Source organism: Pleurodeles waltl, chromosome 6 (genome assembly GCF_031143425.1).
Source record: "Pleurodeles waltl isolate 20211129_DDA chromosome 6, aPleWal1.hap1.20221129, whole genome shotgun sequence".
Taxonomy (NCBI): Eukaryota; Metazoa; Chordata; class Amphibia; order Caudata; family Salamandridae; genus Pleurodeles; species Pleurodeles waltl.
Genome location: NC_090445.1, coordinates 680,974,300 through 680,991,045, shown reverse-complemented (window position 1 = coordinate 680,991,045; position 16,746 = coordinate 680,974,300). Strand labels below are relative to the sequence as shown.

General features: G+C 46.5%; 1 protein-coding gene across 1 annotated transcript in view; it reads left to right on the top strand.

The window, feature by feature from the left end:
- The window catches only part of LOC138301675 (olfactory receptor 6F1-like), a 146,776-nt gene that overhangs the window by 69,460 nt on the left and 60,570 nt on the right, over positions 1–16,746 (top strand). The window lies entirely within an intron of this gene.

Genomic DNA, 16,746 nt, shown 5'->3' with positions numbered 1-16,746 from the left:
CACCACCAGGGAGCTTCCATCAGAGGAGGAGTCGCTGATATCCCCTCCTGTCCTCGTTGTGGAACTCCCCTCGCCCTCCCTCCCACTGGTGCCTTCACCCTCAGTGGATTCACCCTCATGGGCCATGTGGGATGCAGCTCCCTCTGTCGCCGGTGCCTCTGCTCCTCCGCCAGATGATCCTAATGCACACAAGGACAGGGTGACAAAACAAGAAGGGGGGGATAGACAGAGGATACACATGGTCAATGCCAGCAACACCACTACCGTTGGTGTACACAACACACACTGAGCTGCCCTATGCACTAGACCATGCCCAACCAGTCAGTAAGGTAGTCACCAGCCCATGGGGTACAATGCCTAACGCCAGCACGTGCACACCTGACACCCACAGGACCCTGCCCAGTAGTAGTTGGCCACTTGTACCATTGGGTAGGGGTGCTTCAGAGCCTGCAAACAAGAGACCTACCCTGATCGCCCAGGCTTAGGGGCACCACATCCCCCACCCAGCTAGTTCCTAAAGCGCTCAAAGTCAGCTTTATGAAACTGTACTCATCCCCTTGTGGCTGCTGTGATGCCCTCAAGCGCCCATCCAACTCCGGATAGGCCACCGCCAGGATGCGGAACATCAGGGGGGTCATGGTGCGACGGGCACCCCTTCCACGTTGGGAAGCCAGCCCCAGCTGGGCCTCTGCCGTTTTCTTGGTCCAGTGGCGCAGGTTCTCCCATCTATTGCGGCAGTAGGTGATCCACCTGTGATAGACCCCCAGGGTCTGCACCTCCTTGGCGATGGCACGCCAAATACCCTTCTTCTGGTGGGCACTGACCTAGAGGGAAAAGACTGTGGAAAATATCATTACTCACCCGTACTGACGCACATACACTGACCACCTCTCATGCAGCATTCAGGCCAGGACACCTTAGCACACCCTAACAAGTGGCTTTCATCCACACCACTCCAAACAGGCATTGCCCATGCATCATGCTCACAGTGTACTCACCTGTTTGTCTGAAGAACCGTAGAGTAACGTGTACTGGGGGAGGACCCCATCCACCAGTTTCTCCAACTCCTCCGCAGTGAAGGCAAGGGTCCTTTCCCCAGACACTCTAGCCATTGTCGCTTCCAGACTCAGGTCACAGCAGCACTTGCAGTGTAGGTCCTCTCCTGTTGATGGTCAGGTAGCAAGTGAGTGAATAGGTAGAAAATGGTGGTCATGTCTGCAGCGGTGCGTACCGTCACCGCCGGCTTACATCGCCAATGGCTCCTGGAACCCATAGGGACCAATGATAACCAATGCAGAGTTGTGTGGTGGTCTTCGACCGCCTACTGCGACGCTGCACAACTCCAGCACAGTTACCTCATTTCCCCTTGTCCCTCCTCACAGGTCAGGCAGATGCCATTTCAGGGGGGGACATAGCACCTAACTCTGTCACAGCACATATTGGCACATATACTGACTCTCGATTACACACACTGCTTTTCTGACATTCATGCAAACACAGTTGTGCTGTCTATGTGGTAAATGACCTTCTGCTTACCGTTCTCCTCCATAGGCAACAACCAGAGGCAGCATATGAGATGGCGGCATCCTCCGGTGTACAGACCCCTGGTGGACCTGTCGACAATGGAGGCAAGACACATTATAATCACATACAGACTTGTTCGTGCCACAATCGAAGAACTGTGTGCCCAATTGGAGCCAGACCTGATGTCAGCTATCCGCCAGCCCACAGGAATCCCCCTCTAGTGCAGGTCTTGTCAGTGCTCCATTTCCTGGCAAGTGACTCCTTTCAAACTACAGTGGCCATGGCATCAGGGATATCTCAGCCAATGTTCTCCAACGTGTTGACCAGAGTGTTGTCTGCCCTGCTGAAACACATGCGCAGCTACGTCGTGTTCCCCCAGGTGGAGGATTTGGCCACAGTGAAAGCTGACTTCTATGCCCTGGGACATATCCCCAACAGCATTGGTGCCATTGATGGTACACATGTGGCATTTGCCCCCCCCCCCACAGAAATGAACAGGTCTACAGGAATAGAAAAAGCTATCATTCGATGAATGTGCAAATGATGTGTTTGGCGGACCAGTACATCTCCCATGTGAATGCAAAATATCCTGGCTCTGTGCATGACGCCTATATATTGAGAAAGAGCATCATCCCTTATGTAATGGGCCAATTCCAGAGGCACAGGGTGCGGCTAATAGGTGAGCCCAAAGTCCCCACCCAGTATATGTAGGTGTCTTGGTATGGGGTTGTCCCTAAGGGTTAGTGTGTGTCTCACAATTGTCTCTCGATATTTACAGGTGACTCTGGTTACCCCAACCTGTCATGGCTACTGACCCCAGTGAGGAATCCCAGGACAAGGGCAGAGGAACTTTACAATGAGGCACATGGGCGAACAAGGAGGATTATTGAGAGGACCTTCGGCCTCCTGAAGTCCAGGTTCCGATGCTTCCATCTGACAGGTGGATCCCTGAACTACTCACCCAAGAAGGTGTGCGAGATCATCGTGGCATGCTGTATGTTGCACAACCTGGCATTGAGACGCCAGGTGCTGTAGTGAATCCTAGTTTGTTTTAATGAGATTACAGGAGTTAGCTTAGCCTTTGGCTTGCAGACTTGTGCCCCATCACCTAGTGACTTTTGACCTACTTAGCCTGTTCTGTCTTAGCTCCTTTAATTATTTAATTCATCTAAGATGGCTGCCTTGTTGATAGTTAGGCCGCTTGTTATGCTTTGCATTATCAGTGCCACCGCGCTAAGGCGTCAAGAACAAGCACAAAGACAAACAAACAATAGGTGTTCACACTTAGGGATTTTCCCTCTCTACACTTTTGAGGGATTGTTTATAATAATTGCTGTCCAAAGCATGTCTGTTATCTATTGTTTGGGAACACATCTACATCAGGGGTCCTGGTAGATCTGTATAAATACAACGTACTTTAGACAGATAATTAGAGGGATTCCGACCAGAGGGCATCGCCACCATCGCTGATATCGATGCTGCACGTCGTCTTGATGCTGACCCAGTCTTCGTGTCCCTGCAGAGTCTGAGATAGAGACCTCAATCCAAGGTAACAAGGGTTGGGGGCTCCTCTTATGGACATGGCATTGGCAGAGTATGTTTAGCAAACCCAGCTCTCCTTTAGGTAGGAGGTTAGGCCTATCATATTAGGGTTTTAGGGCATATTACATCTCGCATGTCTCTTACATGCATTGCAAGATGGTGGCGGTCTTTGTAATAATGACTCTCGTCTTCACAATGCTGTTTCTTGCATTATTCATTATCCTGATCATTGCAGCCCATGCAACATATCGCAAATTGCAGTTGTGTTGAATAAAAACTATTGAAACTTTACTGCATCTTTGTCATTGCCTGTGTTTGTATGAGACATGATATATCTGTGAGAAAGGGGTAATCTCCGTTTAACCACGACACTCCCTGAGATGTCTTATTCTCGAGTCCATGAGTAAAGGCTGCCACAAATCACCTTTTACTATTGTGTTTCTGGTGAGGTGCTGCTAGTGAGCCGGTAAGGTTGGGACAACAGTTGCGACTTGTTGTAGGATAGGCATAGTCGCCTACAAACAAAAGTACTGTCATTCTCTAACCAGCAGTCTTGCCCAGAGCAAGAGTCCAAACTACGACATGGCGCCACCAACGATGGTGTTTAGGCACTAATTTACGGATACCCTGACTATCACTGTCTCACAGACAACAGGTACCCTAAGTACCATTATACAGAGACGTCCGTGGTCTTTGGGAAAATCCTCCTCAGCTGAAAAGGTACCACCTAATGAGGCTGTAGGTTGTTCGAGCGCGAACTTATAAAAGGACTTTTCTCCCCACTTGGTGTTCCATCTATTCACCAAATGTTTATGATATGGCTAACGCCACAGACAGTCCTGAAAATGCTAGAGAAGCACTGACACAACACTTACTAACCATGGCCTTACAGATGAGGGCGGGGATGTTACTCTTATGAATGTACCTCACCGGTACCAAGCATACCAGTATCATGAAATATCCCTCACATACCAAGAGCACCAGAACTGGCTTGAAGGCGCCCTACCTCATGTACTACAAAGAGTGAGACTAAGGGGGTCATTCTGACCCTGGCGGGAAGCACCGCCAACAGGCTGGCGGTGCTTCCTGGCCAATTCTGACCGCGGCGGTAAAGCCGCGGTCAGAAAAGGGAAACCGGCGATTTCCCGCCGGTTTTCCCCAGGCCAAATGAATCCTCCATGGCGGCGCTGCAGGCAGCGCCGCCATGGGGATTCCGACCCCTTTCCCGCCAGCCTGTTCCTGGCGGTTTACACAGGCTGGCGGGAACGGGTGTCGTGGGGCCCCCTAACAGGGCCCCAGCAAGATTTTCAGTGTCTGCTTGGCACCTTCGCACCCGTCGCACCTCAGCAAATCTTTGCTGGGGCTTTCCCACTGGGCCGGCAGGCGATCTTTTGCAGATCGCCCGCCGGCCCAGCGGGAAAGTCGGAATGCCCCCCGCGGTCAGATGACCGCCCGCCGGGGTCGAAATGACCCCCTAAGTCCCTTAAGTAATGATGGACCAACGTGGCCTATGTTTGCCACGTACACACCTCACCCAGACATACAAAATATGACAATAGCAGATCTGCAAGATTTATATAATGAATTAGTGACATTATATAGACGATTAGTTCAGTTCATAATGCGAACTTTGAACACCACACCAGCGCATCCAGCACCGCTGGTACCTGGTGGTTACCAATTGACTACTGGGAATAATCCACAAACAGTGCATACTATCATGGGTAAAGTACCCGCAGAACGGGAAAAATACTGTTCTGGATTGCCCAGAAAACTAATCAGCTGGAAGCTGTGTTTCCACATACAGGACCACAGGAAAAACATAAACTGCTCATTATGTGCTTGCCTTTTGGGATGGTTCCCTCGGTGGATGACTGCGCCACATGGGGCACAGTCTTCGCTGCTATTTTTTCTACCACACATGGTACCCCAACACTTACCAATTTACCAGAGGTGTTCAAACAAACACAAAATGAGCACGGGGCTGCACCAGCTTTGGATTTGGGGATGAAGTTAATGCGTAATTTTGACGCGGTTTCCTCAATAATACTCTGTAATATTAAAGGGGAAGCGGTAGCACTGGCTGTACACCAGTGTCTCTGAGAAACTCCACACTTGGAACATGAGAGACAGCTAACAAAAATTATTTCCGATACCTATACTAGTATAGGGCGGGATAGTTTGGGAGCCAAGCCAAAGAAATTTGAGTTACAAAGTACCACCCATAAGGAGGGTACGAAGCAGGCACAAGAAGGCCGTAAGAAGCGCTGGGACAAACAAAAAGATTTAAAAGACAGAAGAAATAAGAGAGCTGATTCTCCACACCCGGAGAATTCCGAAAGGAGATACAATCTCAGAAATAGGGAGAGCATAAAAACTCCAGACAGATAAACTGATTCACTTCCCTCTCTTTCAGGATGCACCGGATAGACGTAGCGAGAGAGGGGGCCGTCTAGACCGACGTCCTGAATACGTGAAACAAAAAAAAGACTAGCAGCAGACCACAATTAAAAAAGAAGAAAAGACTCCTCAGCAAAAGCCACAGTTTAAAACGGAAAAGGTGGCAGCACTGACAGCTAAAAATGCCAGTACACTTGAGAACACTGTTGAGTACCAAGACGTGGGCGGTGACTACGATATGTCGCCAAAGTCTGAAAGATCATCTGGATGCGACAGCAACTAGCGATTTTATCGCAGTTGAAACTGCGGACGGCTGCGTACTCCCACCTGACAGGGTTTATGATTTAAAAATTCAGATAGAGGGGGACGTGGAGCGCACCATTAGTGTGATATTTTGGGATGAACTTACTAGTGATATCCTATTGGCAGAAAGAGACTGGCCTCCTGAACACGTCCGTAAGCTCCCGCATTGGGAAGATGTCATTTTGCCTTCTTTCTCCGATCTTGTTACGGAGGCAGAAAAAGAAGCCTATGCTACTAAATGGGCTTTAGCACAGGCACCTGCGTACTATCGCAATCATGTAGGTTGGGACAAGGAGACTCCTTGTCATATTATTCCCGTTAGGTCCACACCCCATCCGCAGCCACAATATCCTGTTAAACATGAAGCGAAAGCACCGGTGAGGAAGATCCTCACCCAGCTTGAGTACCAGGGAGTAATTGAGCCCTGTACATCTGCAACGAATAACCCGTTATTCCCCGTTGCTAAGCCAGACCATTCATACAGAATAGTCATTGATTACAGGCATTTAAATAGTCATAACCGCACATATGCTATACAAAACTAACATAGCACAGCACTAATATATAATATAGTGCGTAAAAAATATAAAACAACATTAGACATATCTAATGGCTTTTTCTGCCAGAACTTAGCACATGAAAGTTGGGACCTGAGTGCATTCTCATTTGGCTCACAGAAACACTTTTGTGGTTTGCCTCAAGGCTATAAGAACAGCCGAGGGCTGTTCTCAGCCCGTGTAACATCAATATTACATGATGTTGATTCCGAGGCGTTATCCTATGTGGATGACATATATCTCACAAATGACAACCTTGGCATTCATCTTGCAAGGGTCGACCGGATCATTTTGGGATTTGCAGGCCTCGGTTACAAATTTAATTTTCAGAAAAGTAATATTGCCTTTCTCAGTGTATTATTCCTGGGATACGAGCTATCGAATGAGGGCAAGAGCCTGGCCCGGCACTTTCTGGAAAAATGTGCACAACTGCTCCCTCCTAACACTCTCAAGAAACTACAGTCACTACTAGGTTTCTTAAACTTTAGCAGAACATACATTCCAGATTATGCACAACGTATCAAGCCACTTTGGGGGTGATTCTGACCGCGGCGGACGGCGGTCGCCGCCCGCCAAGCGGTTCCCGCCGAAAGACCGCTCCGCGGTCAAAAGACCGCGGCGGTCATTCTGGCTTTCCCACTGGGCTGGCGGGCGACCGCCGAAAGTCCGCCTGCCAGCCCAGCGGGAAACACCCTTCCCACGAGGAAGCCGGCTCAGAATGGAGCCGGCGGAGTGGGAAGGTGCGACGGGTGCAGTTGCACCCGTCGCGAATTTCAGTGTCTGCTAAGCAGACACTGAAATTCTTTGTGGGGCCCTCTTACGGGGGCCCCTGCAGTGCCCATGCCATTGGCATGGGCACTGCAGGGGCCCCCAGGGGCCCCACGACACCCCATACCGCCATCCTATTCACGGCGGGCGAACCACCAGGAACAGGATGGCGGTATGGGCTGTCAGAATCCCCATGGCGGCGCAGCAAGCTGCGCCGCCATGGCGGATTCCCATGGGCAGCGGAAAGTCGTCGGTACACCGCCGGCTTTACGCTTCTGGCCGCGGCTGTACCGCCGCGGTCAGAATGCCCGGCGGAGCACCGCCAGCCTGTTGGCGGTGCTACCGCCAACCTCCGCCATGGCGGTAATTACCACCAGGGTCAGAATGACCCCCTTTATGACTTGGTTCAGCCCAATTTTTCTAGCAGACACTGGACAGTTGAACACAAACGCATCCTTAGGGAACTGCAACAGGACATGCTAGAAGCCAAACACTTGCAGACACATGACAATAAAAATATGTGGTCATCAGAATAATTGCTGGTGCCATTGGATTTACTTATGTCACCTTCAATGAAGGTGACACAGTACCCATCGCATATAAATCACATTTATATTGTAATGCAGAACAGTGTTTTGCACCTACAGAGATGATTCTGACGGCAGGTTAGATGGCTGTCATAAAAGAGAGGCCACTTGCCCAGGGACAACGTATTATTGTTGTTTCCCCGGTGCCGGCCTTGGAGGCTGTCACCAAAGCAAGCGTTCCAAGTGCTAAAGCATTACATTCTCGTTGGATTCAATGGGCAACGTTTCTTACTGCCACTGATGCCGATTACATTTTTGATCCAAAACTTCAGACACAAGAGTTTCTCCAGTACGAACAAGAATACCCGGCTCCTCTAAATATCTTGCCATTAGACAGATACAATGCTGTCATATATACTGATGGCTCAGCACAACCTGCTGTAGGTACTAAACATCAATGCTCAGCCGCTTGCGCAGCAGTGAGCGGAGGGATGGAAGATGGAGTCTTCCACCCTCACAATACCTACACGCAGACCCTAGGGGACTGCACAATAACAATTCAAAGCCAATAACTCTTGGTGTAAAAATCAGAGCACACGTGGAGGGCATCAAAAACAAGAAGCGATACATATTTTAATCTGCAGAACGTGTGTATCACTTTAAAATGAGGACAACACGCAAACAACACATTGTTAACAAAATAGATCAGGCAGGTAACTCCTCTAAGGAACTATTTAACATCTTAAACGCCTTTGTTAAACCCTCATTATGTCCCTCTGTCATTCCTGCCTCTCAGACTCTTTGTGGCACCTTGGCCAGCTATTTTCAAACTAAAATTGACAATATTTACCATAGCTTTAATTTCAGGATTACTTCCTTTTTGGACTCTTGTAATACTGATCTACCACGAAATTCTGCCTCAGAAAGATTTAAGCCTAGTTCTTCAACAAGGATGATTAATTTGCTAGGGAAAGTCAAATTTGGCTCCCCTTCTGATCTTTGTCCTCCACAGATCATGGCAACTCTTTCTCCTTTTCTTGAGCCAGCAATTACAGCACTGTGTAACCAGTTCTTGACCCAAGTCTCTGTCCCATGGCCCTGGAAATCAGCCCGTGTAACACCTATTCTGAAAAACCCTAATTCAAACCCTAAGGATCGAACTAACTACTGTCCTATATCTCTGCTTCCGCTACTGGGCAAGGTCTTGGGAACCCACATCAACAAACAGTTCTCCTCTCACCTGGAGGGCGATAGTATGTTGTACAATTCTCAACCAGCCTTCAGACCTTCTCACAGCACTAAAACAATACTGCTTGTAGTGGTAGACACTATCAGGTTATCCTTGGATGCAGGTAACCCAGCCATGCTGGTCTTGCTTGTCCCATCAGCAGCGTTTAACAACACTTTCCATTCAATCTTGGTGCAGCGCCTTTAACAGATAGGCATCCAGGGAGCCGTTCTTGACTGGCTGACGGATTTCCTCAAGGACGGGGTACAAACAGTTTCTATGGGCATTGTTAGACCTGACAGCCTTAGGGTGGTCATCTTCCAATTTTTTGTCTGCCTCACGCCACTTTTCTGACTGTGTTTTTGCTTGTTTCACTGCTAACCAGTAAAAAAGTGCATGTGCTGTCTCCCTTAAAACATGGTAACATTGGTTCATACCCAATTCTATCCACTTCTAAGCCCCTAGTAAAGTGCACTACATATTCCCAGGGCCTTTAGATTGAATGCTACTAGTGGGCCTGCAGCACTGGTTGTGCCACCGACATAAGTAGCCCCTTAACCATGTCTCAGGCCTGTCATTGCAAGGCCTGTGTGTGCAGTTTCAGTGCCCTTTCCACTTGGCATTTAGTAGTAAATGCCAAGCATTAAACTCCCTTTTTCTACATATAAGTCACCCCTAAGGTACGACCTAGGTAACCCATAGGGCAGGGTGCTGTGTAGATAAAAGACAGGACATATACCTGTGTGTTTTATATTTCCTGGTAGTGGAAAACTCATAAATTCATTTTCCTCTGCTGTGGGTCTTGCTGCTTTTATAGGCTACCGTTAGGGCTAACCACATATACTGTTTGACTGGTAGATTCTGATCAGAAACGGGGTAAACAGGTCATATTTAGTATGGCCGGAAAGCTAATACAAAATCGTGCTTATTGGTGAGGTTGGATTTTATTTAACTATTCTAGAAATGCCACTTTTAGAAAGGGAGAATTTCTCTGTGCTTAAAATCCATCTGTGCCTTACAGCCTGTCTCCAATTCACGTTTGGGCTGGGCTGGTTAACAGCTCCCTTATGCATTTCACCCAGACAACCACAAAAACAGGATACTCAGTCAAACCTGCACTCATCTACATACTGAATGGGTCTTCCTGGGCTGGAAGGCTGGAGGGGCCTGACACTTACATTTCAGAGGCTTGTGGCCTGCCCTCACACAATGGACTGCCAAACCCCCTTCTGGGACCCTGGCAGAGAGACCTGTACTGAATGGGGAACTTGTGCACTTCAAACCACTATTTGAAGTCCCCCCCACTTCAAAGGCACTTTTGGGCATATAACCTGGGTCCCTGACCCCACCAACTCAGACACTTCCGGGGACAGACACTCTGAACCAGATCCTGCAACCTGCCAAGAGGAGCTGCCTGGCTGCCCAAAGAACTCACCTGGACTGCTTTGCTGTGAAGGACTGCTGCCTTGCTGTTGCTCTGCTGGCTTGCTGGCCTCTGGCTCTGCTGAGAAGTGCTTTCCAAGGGCTTGGATTGAGCTTGCCTCCTGTTCCTAAAGTCTCAGTGCCAAAAAGACTTCTACTGTTCAAGGAAACTCCTTGTGCAGCGAAAATAGATGCACAGCCTGTCAGAAATGATGCACAGCCCGCCCAGCGGTGAAAGAATTGTGGATCGCCAAACCAGAATGACACAGCCTGGCTCTCCGAGTGGAGATTGACGCAGCATCCTGCATTGCGAACTGAACTTCAACGTACAGCCATACAGGATCGACGCATCGCCGTGCTGGAACAACACAGCCCAACTTCCTGCATGAGGAATTGACGCAGCGCCTGCCATGCAGCAGCGACTCTGATGCATTGTCATATCGGATCGACGCAACACCTTTGACTTCGTCCTGCACGCCCAGGATTTCCACGCATCGTCCATGGGCATCAAAAGAGTGAGGATCCAAGCCTGTGCACCAGAAATTGATACAAAGCCCTTGCAGAGTGGGAAGAATCAATGCATCATCTGTGCCGCATCCAGAAATCCAACGCACAGCTTCCTTTTTCCACGCATCTCCTCCTCTGCAGTCATTGTGCAGGTAATTTTGATGCAAACCAGGTACTTTGTGCACACAAGAGGCCATTGTTGATTTTTAAGAACTTAAGACTCTTCATTGCAAAAGTGATATTCCAACTTGTGTTTTCAAATCTTGATTGTTTTGACCTTAATCTACTCAGATAAATATCTTATATTTTTCTAAGTCTTTGTGGTGTATTTGTGTAGTGTTTTCCCTGTGATATTGCATGATTTATTCCACAAATACCTTACACATTGCCTTCTAAGTTAAGCCTGACTGCTCAGTGCCAAGCTACCAGAGGGTGGGCACACAATAATTTGGATTGTGTGTGACTTACCCTGACTAGGATTGTGGTCCCTACTTGGACAAGGGTGTATACCTCTGTCAACTAGAGACCCTACTTATAACAGGCATCTTCCATTCCAACACCATCAGCTTGGATAAGGGTGTTCCTTAGGGGTCCTCCTTGAGCACTATGCTTTTTAACATCTACTCAGTCACCCTAGCCCATTTAGTTATGTCCTATGGGGTTGAAACTTTTTCTTGTTCAGACAACACTCAATTGATCATCTTGTTTTGGGCACAACACTGAGAATGTTAAACAGCGATTTGTCACCTGCATAACAAAAATTGCTATTTGGATGTCCCTCAATTGTCTCCAACTCAATGGAGGAAAAACAGAGATTATTTTGCTAAGAAAAGGCCAGCTTTATTGAGCAAAAGATTTGTGGCCTGCGGAACTCGGTCCTGCCCCTTTGCCCAGTACTAAGGCCAGGAATTTGGGCATACTCTTAGATGACAAAGTCTCTATGAGCGATCAGATTACCTCCATCTGTGGTACTTGCTTCGGCATTATGCACCTAATCTGGAAAATCTTTTGGTGGCTACCTTTGAGCTCCCGGAAGACACTTACCCAGGCATTAATAATCAGTCATTTCGATTATGGCAATTCCCTAATCTGTGCTTCTAATGAATCCCTTCTATCAAAATTGCAGGTTGTCCAAAACACCGCCACCTGTATGGTAAACAACCTGCCTCCAAGGACACCATCAGCATCTGCACTCAGAGCTCTACACTGGCTCCCTGTTCACAAGCGAGCATTATTTAAACTGCTCTGCTTCACTTACAAAGCTCTGGCAGGCTCTGGCCCAAGATACCTTCAAGACAGACTTACCTGGTACCCTCTGAATAGGAACTTAAGATCCAGCAATCAATTGCTTTTATGTCCTTAGTGTAATTGCATAGTCAAATATGGTAGCCAAGCCTTTTCCTACCTTGGACCATATCATTGGAATAAGCTTCCTTTGTACATCCGTGCACGCACTAGTCAGTCTGGCTTCATGAAACACTTAAAAACCTGGTTGTTTTAATGATGCCTTTAACATCACCTACCTGCTGATCACAGTGCCAAGATATCCCCACTGGGGAATTGTATTTTGTAAGTTTGCACCTCTTTTGTGTCAATAAATGACCGTAATGTGGCACAAAAACTATAAAATCAGGGCCTAAGTCTCATATAACATAACATAACATGCCTTCCACCATGTACAATATGTGCAGTGACCCATATATGTTGAACATACATGGGTAAAGCAATGGTCAACAGTGCCTAAGATATATCAGTTAAAAGGTAGAGAAATGTGCATCTTTTGCCTGCATATATAACATGCATAGTTAGTTATGTCTAAGGGCCTGATTTAGAGTCTGTCACAAATGTGATGAATATCCTGTCTGTTATATTACAATCTCATTATATCCTATGGGAATCACTATGGTGGACAGAACATCCGTCATGTTTGTGATGGAGTAACCAATCCGCCAAACTCTTAATCAGGCCTAAGTAACTAGGTATCAAATCATTGAATGTTGGCTTTTTCCTCTTTTCAGGTGAACAAGGGTATGATTTGCAGCCATGGATCATGACCCCCATTTCAAAATCCCCAGACCGATGGGCAGAAAAAATATAATTTGGCTCTGAGCAAAACTCTAAATGTTGTGGAGCAAATGTTTGGAGTGTTACAGTCCTGTTACCACTGACTGGACAAATCAAGAGGAAGACTTCTGTATTTGCCTCCCATGGTCTGCAAAATCATTTTAGTCTGTGCAATATTGCAGAACATCTGTCTTAAAACAAATGTCCCATGGGTCTATGAGACTGCAATCCCACTTGAACATGAAGAGGCTGATTAATCTGATGTAGATATAGAGTACACAGTGGCAGATCGAGAGACAGGACCAAATTGTTGCGAATGTTTTTCCTAATCTTTGCAGAATGAATAGTAACACAGCCATGATTTGAGAGTTGTAAAATAAATCACTTTTCACACATCAAAAAATCTTCACATTTGTGTGAGAAAACTGGGCTTTTTGTGAATGTCCCATCACTTTTTGCCCCCATTTGTTCTCTGATACTGGTGTTTTCTGACTCAGATTGTGCACTGGGCTCTGCTAACCAGGCCCAGGCCCAGTGCTCTGCGTAAAAAGGTCTATGGTAATCAGGTATAAGTCCAATTGGTACTGGCACCCATCCTGGAAGTCCCTAGTATATGGTAGGGCATGTGACTTTAGAGGCCCAGGAATTTACTGCACTTAAGTGTGTACTGCTGTGATGCCTGCTGCATTGTAAAAGCCAGCCCTGCGTTGTAGGCTGCTTTTAAGCTAAAACTATGTCTATATTTTACTTTGGAATTGAAAGTACTTCCAAAGTATTAAACTACCTAATTTGTACATACAAGTCACCACTAAGGTCTACCCTAGGTGTCCCAAGGGTAGGATGCAGTGTACTCATAAGCAGTGACATTATAAAAGTTGTTTTGTAAACCCTGGTGAGGGGGAAAAACGACCAATTTCGGTTTCCCTATGGTAGTGCATTAGCTGCTTAGGCTAACATGGGAGGTCTTTATTTAAAATTAACAAGGCCCATCTTTTGATAGAAATAAGTTTAAATATCAGTCAAGGTGTCAAATTAATAGTTACAATAACTCCAACAACTTTCCAAGGATAGATGTATTATAACTATTACGGGGAAATCATTTTAGAACTCTTTCCTAAGTTAAATAAAATCAACCATGCAATAGCTTTTCCTGATTGGTAGGCCTCTGACGGGCTGAGCCAAGCTGCCTTAATGAGATATGAAGTGGCATGGGCTGAGACAAATGAACCATCTTGTGGGAGGACAGCTACAGCAGGAGATGCCAGAGCAAGAAGGGGGCTCAGAGGCCTAACTGCTCTTCAAAGGAGGGAAACACAGTTGGGGCAGAAACCAGACCTCCCCCATTTCCTGCACCCCCAGCCAGATGGGAGCCCGTCTAATTAGATTAGTAGAGGGGTTGGAAGGGAAACGTAGGGGAAAGGTAGCCACACCTGTGGATGGGCTTAGCAAGACTTGACCCTCCAGAAACGATTATCTTCATTTTGGATTTTTAAGAAGCAGTGCTTTCTGGTACAAAAAATGTGCCACACTTTGAGGAAGTGGTCATCACAGAAGGTGGCACCCTGTACCCCATTGGTCACGGGTGCCCTTTTGTTGGCCAGCCCAGGAACCTGGATGTAAGTGGTAGAGCTGCCCAGCAACTTTGATCCCTGCCTGGAAACATCAAGAGAAGAAGGGCTGCCCTGCCAAACCCCTGGTCTGTACCATAAGGGGATTGCACTCATATGGACTGCACCTGCTGCACACGCTGGACTTCACAAAAGAGGACTTTGCCTTAAATTCAAACTTAAGGAGTGGACTTCCTGAAATCAACAGGTAAAAAAGAGCTACCAAGAGTCACCTGCAACAACTCCTGCAATAAGAGCCCAGCTGACCAGTGTCCAGTGGACTTTTAAGGATTTGACCAGGTGCATTGTGGGAGCTGTAGTCCCAAACCTCCAAGAGGCAAATCAGAGCTTCTGAGCCCTTGGCTGGTGTTGTGGACCCTCAAAGACCCAAAAGAAACATCAGGAGAAAAAGGACTGCTCTGCAGGACCTTTGCACTGCACAAGAGAGCTCTGGACCCTTGGCTGGTGCTGTGGGCCACATTCCTGCATCAAGAAACACTTCTGGAAGTAATTGTAAAAGTGTCACATTGTGGGTGACCTGAACTCTTGACTCTGTCCAGGTCCAGCACAACCTTTTTTAACCCTTTGAGCGCTATTTGCTTCTAATCGCTGGATTTTTTGGTGTGTGCTGTGTTTTACTTATTTACTGTTTTGTTGATATTAAAAGCTTTACATGCCTTTCTCCTATGTTAAGCCTGACTGCACATGAACCAGACTACCAAAGGTTGAGCAAGGATTATTTTTATGAGACCTTGACTTGACCTCATGTGTGACTGTGGCATTATTATCAAGTGTAGATACCTACCTGCCCTTTCTAATATACCACTTCCCAACAGTTTTTTATAATTTAAGTTAATTTAAGGTAATTTAAATTGACCTAATCACTGTCACAGTCATCATAAAGATGTGAAGACTTATTAGACAAATATGTGACACACCACAGTATTTTGTACCGGCAACGTTTTAAAGTCATGAATTATGTATGTGTGACATCAATCCCACTATCAACAACTGCAGATTGGAATGGCCACACATAGCAGCCAACATAAATACAAGGCCCTCATTGTACAGATCCTAGAGAATGTAATACCATCACATCGTGACAGTTCATCTGTCAGCTCTTCAACATACAAGTTCTATTTGCATCATTTAACTCTGCAATGTAAAATGACTGTGTAATGACTGGAACTTTGTCAAAGGATGAAATGTCTCAAAATAAGTCCCCATTTGACATAACAAACATATAACACTCATAGAAAATCATGCCCCACTCAGATTGAGATATGCAACAATCGGCTGTGCACTGAAGCGTTTATCCCAAAGATACTAAATGAGAAGGCTTATCAGTCAGTGAGTAATGCAGATGTTTGTGCATCCATTTGTACATATCCATGTTGAAGATGATCATATAAAGGTTGCCACACTAAGGTATGAGGGCAATGTATAATGCAAAATCTACACTAATGGGGAATTACTGAAAAGGAGTTTGATGTCAAATGGATGAAGTCAGTAATACAAATCTTCACACATCCTAATCTTAGTATATGGCTCTAAGGGGAATGGCCCATTTTGCAGGGTTATCCCCAAACGTTTTGCTTCTGACCTCCTGTTTTTGATCCTATGCTGAGTTAAATTTTTGCTGGCATTAGGACTCTAGGCACTATACCACTGCTGACCAGTGCTAAAGTGCAAGTGCTCCTTGTCTAAATTGTATTGATGATTGGTTTATCCATGATGGCATGTTTGATTTACTAGTAAGTCCCTAGTAAGGTGCACTATGTTTGCCCAGGACCTGTAAATCACATGAGTGGTCCTGTAAACATGTCTCAGACCTGCCACTGCAGTGTCTGTGTGTGCAGTTTTTTAAACTGGCATTTCGACCTGGCAACTAAAACCTTCCCTCTTACCACATTAATGCCCCCTAAAGTAGGCCCTAAAGTAGGCCCAAGGCAGCCCCATGGGCAGGGTGCAGTGTATTGAAAAGGTGGGACATGTACTGGTGTGTTTAACATATCCTGATAATGAAATACTGCTAAATTTGGTTTTCACTATTGCAAGGCCTATCACTACCGTAGGGTAACATGGAGATTGTCTTGAAATATCTTTTAAGTGAAATTTCCCATTAGGGGCAGATAGAGATATGTAGTTTGGGGTCCCTGTTCTCACAATTTAAAAATACATATTTTTGTGAAGTTGGTTTTTGATCTGTGAGTTTGAAAATGCCACTTTTAGAAAGTGGGCATTTTCTTGCTTAACCATCCTGTACCTCTGCCTGTCTGTTGAATACATGCCTGGAT